Genomic DNA, 18,613 nt, shown 5'->3' with positions numbered 1-18,613 from the left:
GTAAATGCTAATTGTTTGAAGGCTGCTGCATGACATGTGCCTTTGGCTGGCTCCTGCTCTCAGCCTGGCACTGCACTGTGGATGAGTGTCTTAATTTCAGATGGGATGGAATTGCTTTCTTCGGAGTGTCTAATTTGATGTTTTGGTTCTGGAAGAAAAGCAATACTGATAACATGCTGATGTTTACAGGTGCTGCTAAGAAGTGCTGCACAGAGCCAAGGCCATTCTCAGAGAAGGGCCTAAGGAGCTGGGAGGGAACAGAATTAGCACAGCTGACTTAGAATGGCCAAAGGGATATTCCTTACCATTAGGCATCATGCAGGTGGAGTTTTGAAGGGAATGGGAGTTCATCTCTCTCTTCTACTTGCTGCGGGCCAGCTGGACACCACTTTCTATATACATTCCTATATATTTATAAATATTGCCATAACTATTATGATTTCCTCTGTCTTAGCAAATAGTTTTATCTCACAGAGTCCTACTTTTTATTCCTCTGATTCTCTGCACCATCCCACTGGCAAGCAGGGAGTGAGAGTAAGCAGACAACTGTGTAGTGCTGAGCCACCTTCCAGGTCAAACCACAACCTTGTTTAAGGTTGAACTAGAGACATTTGTGATATTTTTTTCTCTTACAATCTCTCATCATGAACTCACAGTTAACAGCATGCTTCTGAGGTGCATCTTCACTTCTGAGCACTACAATTCTGTCCTCCTTTTATTTTTCAGGCAGGAATTTGGAGTTGTCTATTTGCCCAGACTGCCACGTATGTGGTTATTCCAGACACATTCTCCTACAAACACAGGATGGCTGTACTTGTGCAAGAGCAGCAAAGGCAGCACTAAAGAAGACATCAAACATATCCACCAGGCATAAGGGGTGAGGCTGCTGGGTCTGAAGTCCTTGCCTCCTGAGGAATAGGTTCGCTGTGTATCCACAGATCATCTATACAGTAACAGAGACACTGTGAACAGACCACTGCTGACACTGCAGATGTCATCCTCAGGTACGTTACTTGAGGTATTGTCCTCAGAAAAGGATGCAGTGAAGCACCCATTCTCACCTGTAATTTGAGCATTATCTCTATAAACTACTGGATGGCAGTTAGCATTATTAGCAATACTGTGCATGATCTGGAACGCAGGGGCACTTGCAAAGCTCATTTGTATTGTATTGTATGGATAAGAATTTCATTTAGAAGGCAATACTGTCATTCATATTTAATGTATACAGTCTTGCAAACTTTTCCTTTACAGAAAATAGTTGAAGATCTCACCGTTCCTCTCCTCCTCTCCCCTCCCTCAGACAGATAAAAGTTATAATTTCAGTTTTTGGAAAATCTGAGCACTTTCAAACTTGCTTTAATTCAGAATCAAATAACAATAATAATAATAATAACTTATAGGCTTCCCACAGAATGCAAAATTTAATTGTTTCATTCTGATAACATCCAGATATTATATTATAATAGAAAATACACAATTGTAACATAATGGAATGGTAGCTTGCATGTATTATATAGCTAAGCAAAGTGAGCCAATGCAAAGCAAACTTGATTTTAATCATATTTGAAAGAGTACTCTTTAACATCAAAAAGTAATGGAAAATTGAAAGGATTCAAATTAATTTATGCTTTTCCCCATCAGATTATTTTAATTGACACATTCCTTCCCCCCATTGATTCCATTCTAGTTAAATTGCCTTTTTAATGTAAATTTTGACTAGTACCCTGTGGCAACAAGCTCCTTATTGACTGGCAGAATGAATTGCTGTGAAAGTCACATGACAAATGTTCAGTCCCTTTCTTTGTAATCTTTTGTCATAGGCTTGTATGTAAAGGTCAGTTTAAATCATCCCTCTAGGCTTATTCCTATATACTAAGATTTATTTTCAGGGATTTTCTGAACAGAAATAATATTTACATCCAAACTTGATGATGACTCGTAATAAACAAAGATTCCCATGCATGGACATACTTACCAAACAATGCATGTGCAGCACGTCCATCCTTGCAGCAAAGCTGGACTATACCCAACTTATGTACAATCAATATGAGCATGTATGAGACATTCACAGCATCTGGCAGATCTTGCATAGGGTACATGGGAGATCTTTGTCCATCCAAGAAAACAGCTGGAGGACATATGGGATACTTCAGGATGTTTTAATTATCAAGAGACGCCTACAAGTGGTGACAGAAAACATTTCCATCAAGAACACAGGTGTTTCTATATATATGTGTAAGCATACATGCATGTATGTGTACACAAATCTGCATATGTATTTCTACCTCTATGTATGCCTATAGATAGGTATAGTTGTGTATATATATATACATACATGTATATATATATACACAACTATATATATATATATATATATATAAGTACCTAAGGGATTTGAATTTACTTTGTCAGAATTTCTGGGGAAAAAAAGGGATAATATCTGTGGAAAGGAAAATGTACTGTTCTAAAGGATATAATCTTAAATATTCTGGAAATTATGTGAGTTGTTCTTTCTATATTTTTCCCTTAGGTGACAGAATCTCAGCAGGAATAGCAGCTCTCCAAGTTTCCAAAGATGTGAGATGGCAGAATTCCACTCCAGGAAATTTCCAGAGTTCTGTCCTCTTTTCACAGAGAAGCTCCCAAACAGTCAGGTGGTTTTAGCACTGTATAAATACAGTTTGGCCAGGGCTTCAAATTGGACTTCAAATTAACAAAGATCCAGATACAAAAACCAAACCCTTGTACTTCATGCCATCTCTTTTAGCGATCATGGGTCATAGCATACCAGACTAAGCTCAGGTCAAAAACTTTATATTGCTTGTTGTCTCCATACAATGAATTATTTAAAGCCCTTAATGTATTATAGGGCCTCTAAATTTGCATTATTGTTTCTAACCAATGGAAGAATGTTGGATGGCTGTTGCAATAGAACAACTAGGTAGTTACCCAAATCCACTACTGATATATGTCTGAGTGTTATAATGGCTTACCTCAAAAGACAATAAATTCTCACAGCAATTTGTTGCTGGAAATGTTAATTACTGAATGAAGACAGATTATGTTTGTAGTATGTGAGCAACTGAGAAAAGTCTGACAGGATGTCACATTTTGTACAGTGTTGAGGTTCTGTGCTCGTGCCAGCATTTTGAGTTAATATCTTCACTGTCTAGTGAAGTCCAGTGGTACAAAGGTGCTATCACACATTGTCATAAAATACTCCTTTGTCATAAAATACTCCTGTACACTGTTATGCATTTAACTCACTCTTTGAACATCTTTAGCAGTGAATAAAATAAATAAATAAATAAGTAGCAGAAGATTTTGATGAAATTTTCCTCATTTTGTGTTGGACTGTAAAATATCACAAATAATTCTTCCCTCTTTGGCCCTGAACTGAACAGGTTGCCCAGAGAGGCTGAGGAGTCTCCTTTTCTGGAGATCTTCAGGACTCACTTGGAAGCTTTCCTGGGCAACTTATTGCAGGGAAACTTCTTTAGAAAAGGTTTGGAACAGATGATCTTCAAAGGTTCCTTCTAAGCCCTCTGATTCTGTGAATCTTGCAGTAAAGTGTTTGTGCAGGAAAATAAAGCCTCACTTGTATAGAGGGCTAACTCAGTGCAGTGAACATTATATTAAACAACAAATGTGTTTGTGGACTCATCAGTGTTACCTGCCCACATGCAGTGCAGCTTTCAAGAATGTTACATCCAGGCTTTTGATGCTGCAGACTTGGAACAAGTTGGGCTTTGAGGGAAATACAAAACATGCACATGAAACAGCAGCAAATGTTTGAAGACAAAGGACACAATTTATTCTAGATGATACCCTGTTGGCTTCAAGGCTCATTCTGACATGTTCTGATATAGAGGAGGGAGTAGGCATGGACAGATTGCAGGATGCTTTGCTGAGATAGGGACCCTCTGCTGATTGTTTACTCTTTCCTCGTGGAGTCCCTCTGCGAACACTGGCAGGTTTTCCATAGTAAAAAAAATGATTAAATTTTCTCTCTTTTGATTCTCTAGTATGTTGTAACAATTTACTTGTGACAGGATGTTCAAAAGCAATTCTTCTGTTACTGAAGCATGGGAGTCTGGGATATAGAATCACAGAATTCTTAGAGTTGGAAGAACCATTTGAAAGCCATCTAGTAAAGTGCTCCTGCAATGAGCAGGGACATGTATAGCTAGATTAGGTTGCCCAGGGCCTGATCCAGTCTCACCTTGAAAGTCACCAGGGATGGGGTATCCACCACATCTCTGGGCAATCTGTTCCAATGTCTTACCTCACTCTCATTGTAAAAAACGTTTTCCTTGTATCTAACCAAAATCCATCATCTTTAACCATGAAGTCATTTCTCCTTGCTCTATCACCACAGACCCTGCTAAAGGGTCTGTCTCCTCTTTCCTGTAGCTCCCCTTTAGATATTGAAAGGCCGCTTTTAGGTCACCTTGGAGCCTTCTCTTCTCCAGCCTGAACAGCCCCATCTCTTTCAGCCTGTCCTCACAGGGGAGGTGTTCCATTCCTTGGATCATTTTTGTGGCCCCCCCTCTGGATCTGCTTCAACAGGTCCATGTCTCTCCACATCTTGACACAGAACTGAGGTCTCAGCAGCACAGAGCAGAGGAGCAGGATCACCACCCTCAACCTGCTGGCCACACTTATTTACATGCAGACCAGGACATGGTTGGCTTTCTGGGCTGTGAGGGCACATTGCTGGCTCATGTCCAGATTTCCATCCACCAGTGCATCCAGGTCCTTTTTGGAGGGGCTATGCTCAATCCTTTCATCCCCTGGATTGTATTGATAGTGAATGTTGCCTCAAGCCAAATAAAAGACCATGCATTTGGCTCATTGGGTTCTCTCAGACACACTGCTTGAGCCTGTATAGGTCCCTCTGGATGGCATTCCATCCCTCTGGTGTGCTGATCACACCCCACAGCTTGGTGTCATCGGAAATTTGCTGAGGGTGAGCTCAATCCCACAGTCAATGTCATCGATGAAGAGAGTATAGGTCCCAGCACTGACCCCTGGTGGACACCACTCATCACTAATCATCTCCGTGTTGACACTGAACCATTGACCACTGTTGGTGCTCAGTCTAGTAAGAGAGCTCTCACAGTTTCTTGAAGCATCAGAATAGTTCTCCTTTATTATGTTCAACATATATATATGTATATAGTACATACCATTCACTTCAAACAAGAAATCCCTGTTCTTCTAACAGCTCCTCTAATCAGTTAATTGGCCCCAGCTTCTCCCAAACAACAGTGATAAAGGATGAAAGGTTTCTTAAGAGTAACAGGATTAACAATGCGTATAAAAAGAACCTCCTGTCTACCCTTAGACACAAGTAGACACCGCTTGCTCTTTGTCTCACACTCTGGTTTCCTGGGGTTTCACAGTGATAAAGTCTATCAAAGAGTCTGATAAGCTCTTTTGTGACATCTTCACCCACAGACCACCACTCTCTAGACTTGATCCCACAACCAGTTCTTCATCCATTGAACAGTCCTTCAAATCCATTTTTCTTTCCAGTCTGGAGAGAAAAATGTTCAGGGGTACCGTGTCAAAGGCCTTATTGAAGTCTAGATGGATGACACTGGTGTCTCTTCCACTGTCCATTGATGCAGTGACACCATCATGAATGGCAGCTAGATTGGTCAAGCAGGATTTGTCCTTAGTGAAGCCATTCTGGTTCTCCCATATCACCTCCCTCTCTTCTATGTGCCCTAGCACAGCTTCCATGAGGATCTGCTCTGTGATCTTTCCCAGCACAGAGGTGAGACTGAGAAGTTAGTTAGTATACCTGGGGTCATCCTTTTTACCCTTCTTAAAAGTAAGTGTGATTTTGCCTTTTTCCTGCCACCAGGGACATCACCTGATTGCCATGATTTTTCCAGTCTTCTTGAGAGTGCCTTGGTGACTACATCAGCTAATTCCCTCAGGACTCTTGGATGCATCTAATTGGGACCCGCAGACATGTGGATATTCAGGTTCCTCAGGCTGTCACAAACCTGATGTCCATTTTCAGTGGGAGGGACATTGCTTCCCAGTCTGCTCCTACCAAACCAAACATCTGAGGACTGTGTGTTGAGCAGAGAAGAATACAGAGGAAAAAAGTTGTCAAGTACCTCAGCCTTCTATTTGTCTGTTGTCTGTTTGCCAGCTTGCCTTTGTCATTCACTGAGGGGGGTACACCCTCCTGGGTTATTATCAGAAATATTATATTATGCTTACCTTTTCTTTTTTATTTTAATGACTTACACATACTTCTATGTTTTGTAGCTTTATTCAGAAGCACTTTGCAACTCATATAAACATGTGAAATGTTTTAGATTAGTTATGCATAAATATATAAATAATTTAAACTGTTATGCAAAGTCACTGGAAAGGAGGGAAAAATATATGTAAACCACTAATGAAAAACAAGAAAAAAAAAATCAAGCAAAAATACAAAAAAACCCACAACCTCTGCTAACTTCCCAGTGCCCTTTGATTCATCTGGGCTCTAGGATCACCAGGCAAAAGAAATGGCAAAATAAACACAAGTGCACTGTGTTAAGCTACCTCTGCTCTACCAGTGTCACTAAGATGTCAGGTATTTCACTCAGGGTGAAGCAGAGAACTATACGTTTTATGTATATTGTAGGTTCTTTGCAAGAGATTTTATGTCTCTTCTGTGTATTTTGCAATTCAATGAAGCAAAAGTAGAGTCTGAAGTCTATATGAACTCAAAGAACTCACGGAATATATATCTAAAGAATACACAAGTGGCTGAATGCTCATAGAGAATTTCTGCCATATTAACTGTAAAGATTTCCTTTTGCATTTAATCACAGCTGTCTTCCAGCAGTTTCCATCTGTTGCTTGCTAGTGTCAGTATCTCACTATTCATTTCTGTTGTTGATCTTTTCATCTAACTGATCCTTCTGACATGAAACTGCAACCAAGACATTTTCACCATCTATGTGCATACTGTGGACAATTTTATTGCTGTTTCTTAACAAGAAATTATTTCCTACAGGGAGTTTGGATGCTTTAGGCTGTGTATAACTGTATACATTGCAGATCTTGTTACTTGGTCAAAAAGCATTTCTGAATATTACAATAAATATTTTATGTCTTTAAATCGGCATCATTCACACTATAGAAGACAGTGATGAATTTTGGATGCAATACAGTCAAAATTTTTTGCTTCAAGAGCTGAACTTGAGTCCACTGGAAAATGCAATACAAATATTTCTAGATTTGTGAAAAAGAAATGTTATATTTTTTGCTGAGTTGTTGGGTAATTTTCAACTCTATTCAGTATCTCTGACAAGACACATATACTAAAAGTAAAATATAATTCCCAAAGGCAACATGATTTCCCAAGGTCGTCACACATTTATATCTATAAAGAGGAATGTGCAAAGACTAAAGTTTTTCACAGTAAGAATTAAATCCATAAATTTCAAACAATTTTGTGATTGTATGACATGATCTTTCACATTATGAGAAAGACTATTTATTTTGGAAAACTGCCTCTGAGACTTTGTTTCTGTGAAAGAAATGATTTTACTTGGGTTGACTCAGCATCCTATACTGGTTCAAGTGTAGAAATGGTATCACGTGAGTCATTTAAGATGAACTGACATGATTTTAGATAGGAACTCTCATTACTGTTAAGAAACTATGCTTGCATCTATCATGCTTTGAAAGTAATTGCTTACTTTACATAACTATTAATGCTAATTACATTTCTGGAGTTAACATGACAAGCTATTTGTTATCCCTGCAGGTATGAAGAGGAAAGTTCAATGCAATCAGTGGTAGCATTTGCGGATGTACGTGACAAAGGCACCAATTCTTGATTTATCTTCACATTTCTGCAGATGACTTAGGTAGCATTTTGTTTCTTAGTATTTTGGCATGACCTTTGATGGCTGAAGCTTGTTCAAGTGTCAGGTAATGAACAATGAATAGAGTATCTTCATAAAATGCCTGTAGCATGTAACTCCCCTATTCTCCCTTAATAGGTTTGATTTTCAATAGAATTTGATTGGTTTTGTTCTCGCTTTCAAAGACATAGTAGCTTCTGAAACTGAATGCAAAATTCCATAAAATTATAAGGTAGATTCCACAATTTTCTCATTTTCAGCAAAGTTTTATACAGAAAAGTGCTTAGACTTTGAAGTTTTATGATGGCTGACCTATTAGCCACAGATTCATTCCATTCTGTGGAATGAAACAGTTGTTCCTTTTCCTCCTTTCTCTTCCTCTTGCTAAGTGTATGTACGAATATCTGCATGTATTGTTTAAAGCCAGTCACAGTATATCTCAAAAGGACTGATGTGGAGATTGGAGATTTAGAACATATGGAAATCTTTACTTCCCGGAACTCCAGAGGCCGAATGCTCTGCACGTTAACTTTGTTTACAGTGAACAGATGGTGCTTCAGGATGCAAGGTTCTCATATGAATGTGCCAGACATAGGAAAGGGATTTGAGAGCACAATATTACTAATGCCAGTGTGTGAGTAATATCTATGACTCTACAAAGTAATGCAGGAAAATAATGTTTGTAAAAAAGCTAAGGTAGTCCATAATAGTGAATGTAGTCCTAGTCAACCAGCTTCTCCAGTTTTCTAAATATCAAAGAGATTCAAATTCTTCTTAAGGAGATTAATGATCTTGTGGGAAATAAAAATGGCTATAAAGCCTGGATGCATTTCTTCATGGCAACCACTGAGATTACTGATAGAAAAGTTTCAAAGCCCTCTGATAACAGAGGTATAGGACTGCATATCTAGATCATATGAAACACATCTGATGGCTAAAAGAGTATATGACCAAAGAAAAACTTTCCAGCATCTGCAGAAGTATATTTACTTTCTCTATTCACTCAGTGGAATGTGTGTATGAATGCATATTTATATATTAAAAAAACCCTCTCATCTTAAACTGCTTCTTTCCTAAAATATCATGGAATGAATAATGCAGTTTTGACCTCTTAAGTTTAAACAATCAACCTAGGGTGGTTCAGATGGAAAAATACACATAGCTCGTTTGATCTAAAACATAGTGAGACACCAATCACAGTGTATGTCATCACAACGGGTTCACTCCTGTAATTGTAAAAAGGCTTTTTTTTTTAATTTATTTTTTTATTAAAGTGTTTTACTGTGAAACTGGTTATTGGTTTTAGTGAAAACATGAAGCCTTTTCACTGAAAGTCATTTAGGAGCTGATCTGCCAACTCTGGTGGCCATTGAAATGTCAGTACCAAAATTGGTGGCCTACTGCTGTTGCCCACCACATGTGGTGAACTGGGAAAATGCTCACTAAGAGCTTCACACTGTATATGTCCAATTAAAAAGTGAAATCTCGAGAAGCCATGGATTCATGGAGCAAAGCTATGTGATTTGCACTTTTCTCGAGTGCTGCGAAGGGAGCTGAGTCAATGTGCAGTGTCTATTAACAGTGAAAAAGGAACACATTCCAACAAGAGTGCTATGAGAGCTACTGAAGAAAGGATCTTGCATACAGGAGGTACTGGTTTTAAATTTTAAATTTTAATATTATTTCATGTAATGACACATGCTATTAAGTTATTTTAGGATATAGGTTGTGACTGCAGCTGGCATTGTGTGTCATATTATATCACATCAGGTGGCAACATAAGGTAAATGCTTGGTTTGAGCTTTTGTTTTTCTTTTCAGCCATCAGGGCTATTCAGGTAAATGAAGTGAAAAGGGTAAGAAATGAACAAACCACAAAGTGCCTATCAAAAACGTAGCAAACTCAACAGCCATTGAGGGTTAGATGCCTCCCCAGGGCCTCCTGGCAATGTCTCGGCGCTTTCACCACATTCCCTTGGAGCTCTTGGCTTTGTTCCAGTTGAGTATAATTCTAACTCTCTCCCAAAATCAAACCAATTTTTATTCCTTTGAGGAAGTTTTTCTGGAAGCTTGGAACCCTTTTGCTTTGGAGAAAAAAAGTCAGGTTGTACTTTGACTGTTAAAGGCTGACCTATAGCCCTTTCTTCTCCCTCGCTTCTGGGCAGTGTATCTCATTTGGATGGGTTCAGCAATTTTTGGCACCCATGTCTGCGAGTGTGAGCTTGCTTAGAAGGCTGGAACATAATTTCCCCCTATACTTTTTTATTTATTAAATAATCCTCTGACTGTTCTAAATGCCTAATTTGAATTCAGTAGATATATATGAGAAAGTTTTGAATGGATAGGTAGTGAAACAGTGGCAGGAAGTGAAGCACCTCTCTTTTTCCATGTCATCAGCTGAGTAAGAAAAATCCTTGTTTCTGACTGCCATCTCATTTTCCTAACTTGCCTTCTCCACAGCACTTGGTGATCTGTATTAGTCAGAACATGCCATTCTTGCCTGTCTGTTAGGTAACCCATATATATTTCAGTAAACCATATAGAAGAAGTGATATTCAGATAAAATGAGTGACAATTAGACTACTAATCCACCAGTCCTAGTTGAGAGACAAAACTGGAACCTCTGCAATCCCTCAGTTTCTGCAGCCTCCTGCATTTTTGCAGTTCTGTAGTCAATTATGTGCCAAACCCAGCTGAAGTGAGAATTGCCACACTGTTGTCCAGGCAGATGAATTTCTGATAATGCAAAAGAGCTGAAGGAGAAACAGCCTCTGAGGAAGTGATTAAATGATTCTACCAAGACTCCTCAGCTCATGCATTCTTCAGTTTATGTCTCCATGCAGGTCTTTGGAGATCAGGCACAAGGTATGTCACTGACATTACCATCAATGCCATATGTGAAATGTTTTGCTTGCAGATTATGACGTGGATCTGCCAATGTCTCCCCAGATAGAAGGGAAAGACCTTTTGTTTCCAAGCTGTTAGTAGTCACAACTCTCAGTGCTGACATTTTCATTCCTGTGTATACAGGACCTATGAGTAAATGTCGGTTTGAAATTAGAAAGCAATCAGAGGCAAAGGCCCTACAACAGCACTGCAGTAAGAATGATGGGAGTGATTGAGCTAACTGCTTTTCAGATGGATCACAGTAGGAAAGTGTGGTTACTGCGATCCACATTTCCTTCTAGTGCTGTTTCCTGTTCTGAGGGGAAGGAAGATTCTCCCCTGTTTCATTTTTCAAACTATTAGTGTCTCATGAGTTCTCAGCGCAATGTTTAAGTTATAGACTGTCAAAATCCTCCCATCATTAGCTTTCACCAAAGTGTGCTGATGCTTCATATTTAGTTTAATCTGCCCAGTTGAGCTCAGATGATGCCACTTTCATTTATATTGGCTAAGTTGTTCTCAAGTGCAAATGGTCCACTAATGCCATCCTATAATTTCCTCTGTGAGTCCAGAAAGACAAATGAGGTCCCAAACTGTCCTGACTGAAAGATCAGAGTAGCTCAGCATAATGTGGCATTAAGAACCACAGGAGCTGTCTACAGATCTAAAAAGATACATGAATAAACGGAGTACCAGAAAAGGTCCATTAAATTAATTGTGACTTTGTAGTGTGATTAAAATCTCTTGGACAAGGATAATCCATCTGTGCTGATGCAAGATAACTATTCCTGTGAGTTAATGGTGTGTTAAAGAACATGCACCATTTTTGTCTTCTAAGAACATAAGAACATTTCGTTCAGACAAAAGGGCTGTCTAGTTCTGTACGTTGCCTTTGACAGCAACCAGCAGTGGTTACTTAGGATGGGGATAAAGAAGGATCATGGGCTTGCCCCAGGGGTAAGAACTTTAGCTGTTGTCATAGGAAGTGTGGACATCTCTGGTGAACCAGAGAGAGAAAGAGCTGAGCTGAGTTCCAGTATTCAAGATAATGGGGAATGCAGATTTCCATGGGACTGGGATTTCAAAATGAATTTTCACTCTTTGAATTTTTCAAAGCGTACATGTCGGTTACTATTAGGTCCCAGAGAATCAAAAGCTACTTATTTTTATCCTGCTAGGCTCTGCTCTCCTATTAAGAAAAGCACCGGTTCCAGCAGTGCCAAGACTGTACAGATTTATGGGTTCAATTTGTCAGCATATAAAAACAGCCTGAAGCTATTAGTGCCATTGTGGAGCATTGACCCTCTGATCACCAACTGCCCACTGAGTTGCTCTCTCTCTACCCCTACTTAGCAGTAGAAACACTGTGAGAAACTCATGAGTTGAGATAAGGGCAGACAGATGGCTCACCATCACAGAAAAAAAGAACAGGCTTACCATAAGGGAGATAATAAAATGTATTGCCTATTGATAACAGAATAGGGCAGTGAGAATTAAAAGTAAACTAAAACCTACTTCCTCTCCCATCTGCTTTCTTCTACCACCTCCCCTTGAGCATCACAGGGAAATGGGCAATAGAGGCTGTAGTCAGTCCATAATGCTCTGTCTAGAGTGACAGAGTGGCTTGGCCACTCTCAGCCTCTGCTACATGTGTGTCCCTCCCATAACACCATCCTTCCCAAACTGATCCCTTCCCACAGGCTGCAGCTCTCCCAGCACTGCCCCAATGAGGTCCAGCACCTGCAGGGGTACCCATGGGCCATGCCTCCTCCAGGCCTCTTCCACTGCTGCCCCATGGGCTTCTCAGTAGCCAAATCTGTATCCATTTAAACCTGAAGACAACAAGTGTTCAACAATGCCTGCTTGTGTACCTTGTGCACAGGTATTGGTGCACTGTATGAAGCCTGACTCTTAGGGAAAGCTAGAGAATCTGGCTCTCTGGTAGGCATGAACCAAGAGAGGCTGGTAAGCCTGTAAGAGGATGGACCATTCTACTACAGCAACTAATATGCAAAGAACAGTGCTGGAGACTACTATTCCTTACTTCCCTATTTTAAATGGGTTTAACTGAGACTGGCAATCTGAAATGCCTATCAAGTGTTTCAAGATGTAGCTGGGTTAACATTTGTAATGATGTCTGTGGCTTCAGTTCCTTCTGAAATGAGTGACAGTCTACAGCACCAAACCAGCCCCAGGTCATAATGAGGCTTTTGACCTGATTCAGTAGTGGGTGACACATATGTTTGGGGTTAAAATACGTATCAGTCTTTACATATCAAAATACAGTAGGGTGGTGATGGGCTGCATTCACAGGACATGGAACAGTTTATTTATTTATTTTATTTAACAAAAATATTTTATTAATTTTATTAATAAGATGGTTTGTTTTCTATAATGTGTGTTCACATGATGGGCAGGCAGTCCTACCATGCTGTACCTTTTGCAGACAGTAGTAGCATTAAGTTACAGCTAAAGATGAAAAAATGAATGAGTACATCTAATAGACAATACATCTAACTCAGCTGACAAATGGAAGGATTCTGTAGCTCTGCAGCATAACTCACGCTGAATGAAGGAATAAAAAAAAAAGGTATGTTATGTAATTCATACTAGCATCTTCATGCCCAGTACCTGTAAGATCAATATTGCAGAAGGGTGAAACATGAACAAAGATGGTGTTGTTTTTTTCTTGTACGACTGAATACAAACTTTGTCTTTTACCATCTGTATGTCAACATGTTAGTTACTCATGTAAAAAAGAGTGACTCAGAAGCAGATTTTAAGGATTTTTTCCTGTTTCATATTTAGATAAGGGAAATTTAGGCGTACCAGAGAATAAGGTGGTTCTTTTATCTAGATGTGAAAAAAGATCTTTGCATCTCTCTCTCTCTCTATATATTTTTTTTTTTGGGGGGGGAGCACATTAGAGCTATTGGTGATTAATGTGGATCATACTTTCAGACCATGTCTTTAATAACATTACATACCAGAGAGATCTTAAAGCAAGAAAGAAGAGGATGGTTCATTATAGGTTGTTACACAAGTGTTCCTGGGGAAGGGAGATGGTAATGATTTTCCAGCACAAAGGCAGTCACAGAGCTCTCATTATAATTTCTAAAATTGTCAGGGTATTTACAGACTTCTCACACTGCTTATAACTAGCATAAACAAGAAACAAGCTGAGGGTTGTAATGTACAGTGTGATAATATCTTGCTGGCGTATATTGGGACAAATAGTAAAACAAAATCTAGTCTGAAAAATAGAAGAGAAATTCTTTGTTTTGGAAAGAAGGCTTTTTGCCTTGGTTTGTCTTCCACGGCTTCATAAATAAATACAGCTTGTTAATTTGGGCAACAATGTAGTCAAAACGCTTACTTGAATTTAAAAAGAAGACTCTGAAATGTGACCACTTGATGCACACTGAACCATTCTGAAACTAGTAAACGTTTCCAAACAGAGAGCGTCAGATTAGCTGCATGTATTCAGAATTTAAACTCTGGAATTGCCTGAACCTGAACTTTGGGGCCTGAGAGAGATCCTGAGACATCTGCACGTCCAAGATAACAACAAAAGTGGTAGGCAAGTGAAGCAGGGTTTGAAAAGCGGCAGTCAGAGGGAAAATGCTGAATGGAAGCAAATGGTTGTAATTCTGAGAACCAGCCTTCAGGTTAAATGCATAGCAACTGTCTTTAGGTTAGACAAGTCAAGTTGGTTTTTTATACTTCGTATCATAAAATCTTTTACAAACATTAGTTATACTTGTAACTTCTGAAGAGCACTGGGCCAATCCAGCCCCTGGTTAGACTGAACACACAACTCTGACTTTGGTGGGAATTTCATTCTTGTTCCCCAGCAAAGATTTAAAATTACTGTTTAATATGCCTTCCAACATTTTAGACTCTTCTGTCCTGTAAGAGCAAGAGGATCCACACATCAGAGAGCGTTCCCAGCTTTGTCATTCCCCAGTGATAACTTTATACTAAGTTCATTCAGTGGTATCTAGGGAAAAATCTGCCTTTGTGGAGTAGGTTGATTTAATTTTCCAAAACAAAACCTTAATTCAGATGTGGGAAGAAATAAAGCGGCATTTATTATTGATGTCTTTTTGAAAATATTTATGAAGAGCCATAACTTCTGCTGGTATTTTAAGTATAGTACTTAGAGATTTATTTATCTTTCATCTCTTTTGGAGTATTAACAAGATGTATTTTCATGGGTTTTGAGTTAGCCATCTTAGTTCCACACTAGCATCAATCGCATTTCTCCAGAGAAAGCTTTTGGGCTTGATTCAGCTGGACATTTATATCATTTTGTAGCATTATATGTTGTTCTGATGAGATCCAGTGAGTCCCTGGATACTGCACATTTCCAACTGGTCTAGGTCAGGGCTTCCTAAAGATACAGTTCTCCTTTACCAAACAAACATAATGACAATAACAAGTCACAAAAGGCAGTGCAGTAGAGTTTCAAATTTTGTTAAGCAGTCTCTTTCATTTCGCTGTATCCATTTGCCTATACAAGCAGTGCAGTCTATGGAGTCTGTGAGATATTTAGCTACCCAGATACAGGATGAGCTGAACTACTCTTCAGGCTCCAATTGTCTTGATTAGGTCTACACAGACCATAATGGGAGCTTAGCTCACATTTAGAAAGCATAAACCCCACTCAAAATGTTCAGTGTTATCTTTCAGAACTGGCTTGGGTGCTCACACACAGATATCAGGCAAGATGTGCAGTTTGAAATACCCATATCAGGTTGTATAGGAACATCAGCCATTCCAGAAGGGTGAAATACTTTTAGAGGTCCTGTTCTGTATCCCTCGGGCTTGGTTTTATGGCATTAGATACCTGCATTCAGATACATGAATTCCACTTTCACACTCTGTGCTGATTATGCAGCTCTGGCAGCATATCTCCTTGAAGTAGATGGTGCTCTACAATTACTCAACACAGAATAAATATGTACCTTATATTTGGCAGCATTTTTGTAATAAATGTCTTCCTGCTAAAGCATATCTGATTTTTCATAGTTTTTCTCCTTCATCACGTAATAATACCTTCACTTCAAGCCAGTTTCTGCCTTATTTGTTTGGTGTTTTCCTTCACTTTGTGTATGTTGTGGTTATTTGTTTTGTAACTAATAACAGAAGCACATTTCTATAACCAGCCATAAGATATGTTCATTTTGTTTTATTTTTTTATAGCCATTTATCTTTGGAATGTGTTTGGGTTTTGTGCCAATCTTATTATGGCTGTTTACTTAGCATGCTGCATTTGATTCCAGTAATAACCACTCTCCTACAAGATGAGCTAATTTTGCATAAATGAGTGTGTAATTATGGATTCTTTTCAAAAATAGTGAAAATCCCTTCACTCTTAGTAAAGATATTAAACTATGTTGATTGCTTACATTTTATGCATAAAATGTAATTGAGCTATGAACATTTATTATTGCAGGGCAGCAGAACGGACAGAAGATAATTGTAATCATCCAGTAGTATAAGGCAAGATTATAGTTTCTTTTAGCCTTGGTGCAGACCTGATTGGAAGTTTTGTGGGTAAGGATAGTGTCAATTATTTCTCAGGAACTTTTCTGAAGGACATGGAGGGAAATTTCTATCATGGCAGAATGTTATCTAGTCTCTCATGATTTGGTTTGTATTCCCTCAAGATGTGAGAATTAGTTATGTATCTCCTTGTTATGATTTTCATGCCCATGGCTATCTTCTTTATATCTGTACGATGATTTAGGTGGATGATGCAAGTTTTCCTGATCTGTATTTGCTGGATTACCTTTCATGTATGAAAGCAGCCACTGTCACTGTTATGATCAGCTTTGTTCATTACCTGTTGATCAGTCTTTCTAAAATGCAACCTAAGTCAGTTTTTCCATGGGACCTTGATGGCATTTTAAAGAATAGCACCGCTGACAGACTGACTGTTCTGTACTGTGAGACTGCTAAACTTCAGTGACAAGATTAGTTCCCAAACAATGAGGAACAATGTCTGTTGTAGATTTGCCTCCACTTACATTTAATGTAGAAGATGTGCTGGAGTCAGTAGTCAGCTTTCTGGAAATGCTGATGATAACAAAAGGCTGAATTTCAAGCACTGTGACATTTTCCTCCAAGTTCATAGGTCATTCAGGAACAACTTCTCCTGTACACTGGATTCAAACTCAGTTTCTTTAGAAAGAACTTCAAGTTGAAAAGAAGATACCTCATTATTAAAAATACTGCTTCTTCTTAAATGATCTAATTAGTTTTATTTGCCAGGGTCAGCATCATTGATTTCAATTAAAAGAAAAAGACCTGTCAGGTGACCTACTTCTTAATGTACTTGGTAAGATCAAGGTTGGAGCAGCAAAATATTTTAGTGAAAACAATGTCTGTTTGCCGTAAGTATAGCTATTACTGATTTCATATTGATCTGAAAAAGAAAGGATATATTAGGTTAGAGGATATTTCATGTTTTGTCATTAAAAATCAACAAAACCTTGAGTGACCTGCTTTCTCCCTCTTATGTTTACTGTAGAAACATATTAGATCATTAGGGAAGTGATGTTCTATTTAGACCACTCCTAATCCAAATTGTAGAAGCAGATGAACTTGGCAAATGATAATTAACAAAATGTCTTTATCTGTGTAATAGGAGAAGATGTAGTAGGAGTCAAACTATGGCCAAGAGCAGTATTATTAATTTATGTAATCACTTCACAAGAAATATCCAACCGCAGACTGAATGGAAATATCAGGGATCAGAAGACAAATATCTTTCAGATCAGACTTAGTAATAAGCGAATTCTCTTCTCTTTGAAGAGAGGTAAACCACTAAATCCTTTCTGATGATGTTGTGTGATGAGCATCACAACTTCTGAACTGCTTGTCTAAAGGTCATTCTGAAGGTCTGTTAAGCAACTGACACATTACTCTGACAGGTATTGCATTATGGATTGTTATAGTGACAGCTACACTGATGCAGTTAAATAGAGGCAGTTGAGAGTGACTCTGAGTACTGGATTCCTACCTGCTTTGGACCATTCCAAAATGGCTTTCCAAGACCAGAATTCTGTAGGCACTTGCAGTGTGTCTGTGAGCTCTCCAGTGCTATTTGGTATTGGTGGCTGCAATTGCTCCTCAACCTTTCTGCTTGGCAGTAGGGACCTGGTCAGTTTGCTTAGTTGGAGCCCAAGCTTACTAACAGAGGAAAATAATTTTCACACCAGTAGCATGTTCTTTCTTCACTGTCGTAGCAGTGTCAGTGAAGGGCAACAATGACTTTTTTGAATAAGGAGCTCTAGGGCTAAACTTATAGTCTGTGTATGGAGATCAGCTCAATCATTGCTGGGAAACTTTCTGATGTTTCTAGTTCCATTGGCCTAAAGGCTGCTTGCCTCAGTGAGCTTAGTATAATAATGTAATAGAGGAATGCATATTACTCTATGATGGTAATTTTCTAGCCTTTAAGTGCATTGTTTTTCTATTTTTACCTTAAGCTTTGTGTAAAAATCCTCTAGAATCGTATCATTAGCCTTAAGCAGGAAGCTTGTATTGTACTGCATTGAAGGGCTCTGAAAGGCAAATACTGTATTCCCTTATGAAGTGTACAGACAGGTTCTATTTTTTGTAATTCCTGCCTGCAAGACAAGCTGTCTATAATGACTCAAGTAATTTTATTTAGGCAGCCAAACAATCATGCTTTGAATGCCTGCATTGCAGGAGAAATCTAATCTGTTTCTGATGATGAATGCTACTAAGTTTTCCACCATTTATTTGTATGTGTGTAAAGTACCTTCTTTTGTCAGGCTTTCCACTTCAGCTCTTACATGTGGCTTTGTAGGT

This window comes from Coturnix japonica, chromosome 1 (genome assembly GCF_054131305.1).
Source record: "Coturnix japonica strain WE chromosome 1, WE-NBRP24, whole genome shotgun sequence".
NCBI classification, from domain to species: Eukaryota; Metazoa; Chordata; class Aves; order Galliformes; family Phasianidae; genus Coturnix; species Coturnix japonica.
Note: the sequence above shows the minus strand (reverse complement) of the source record.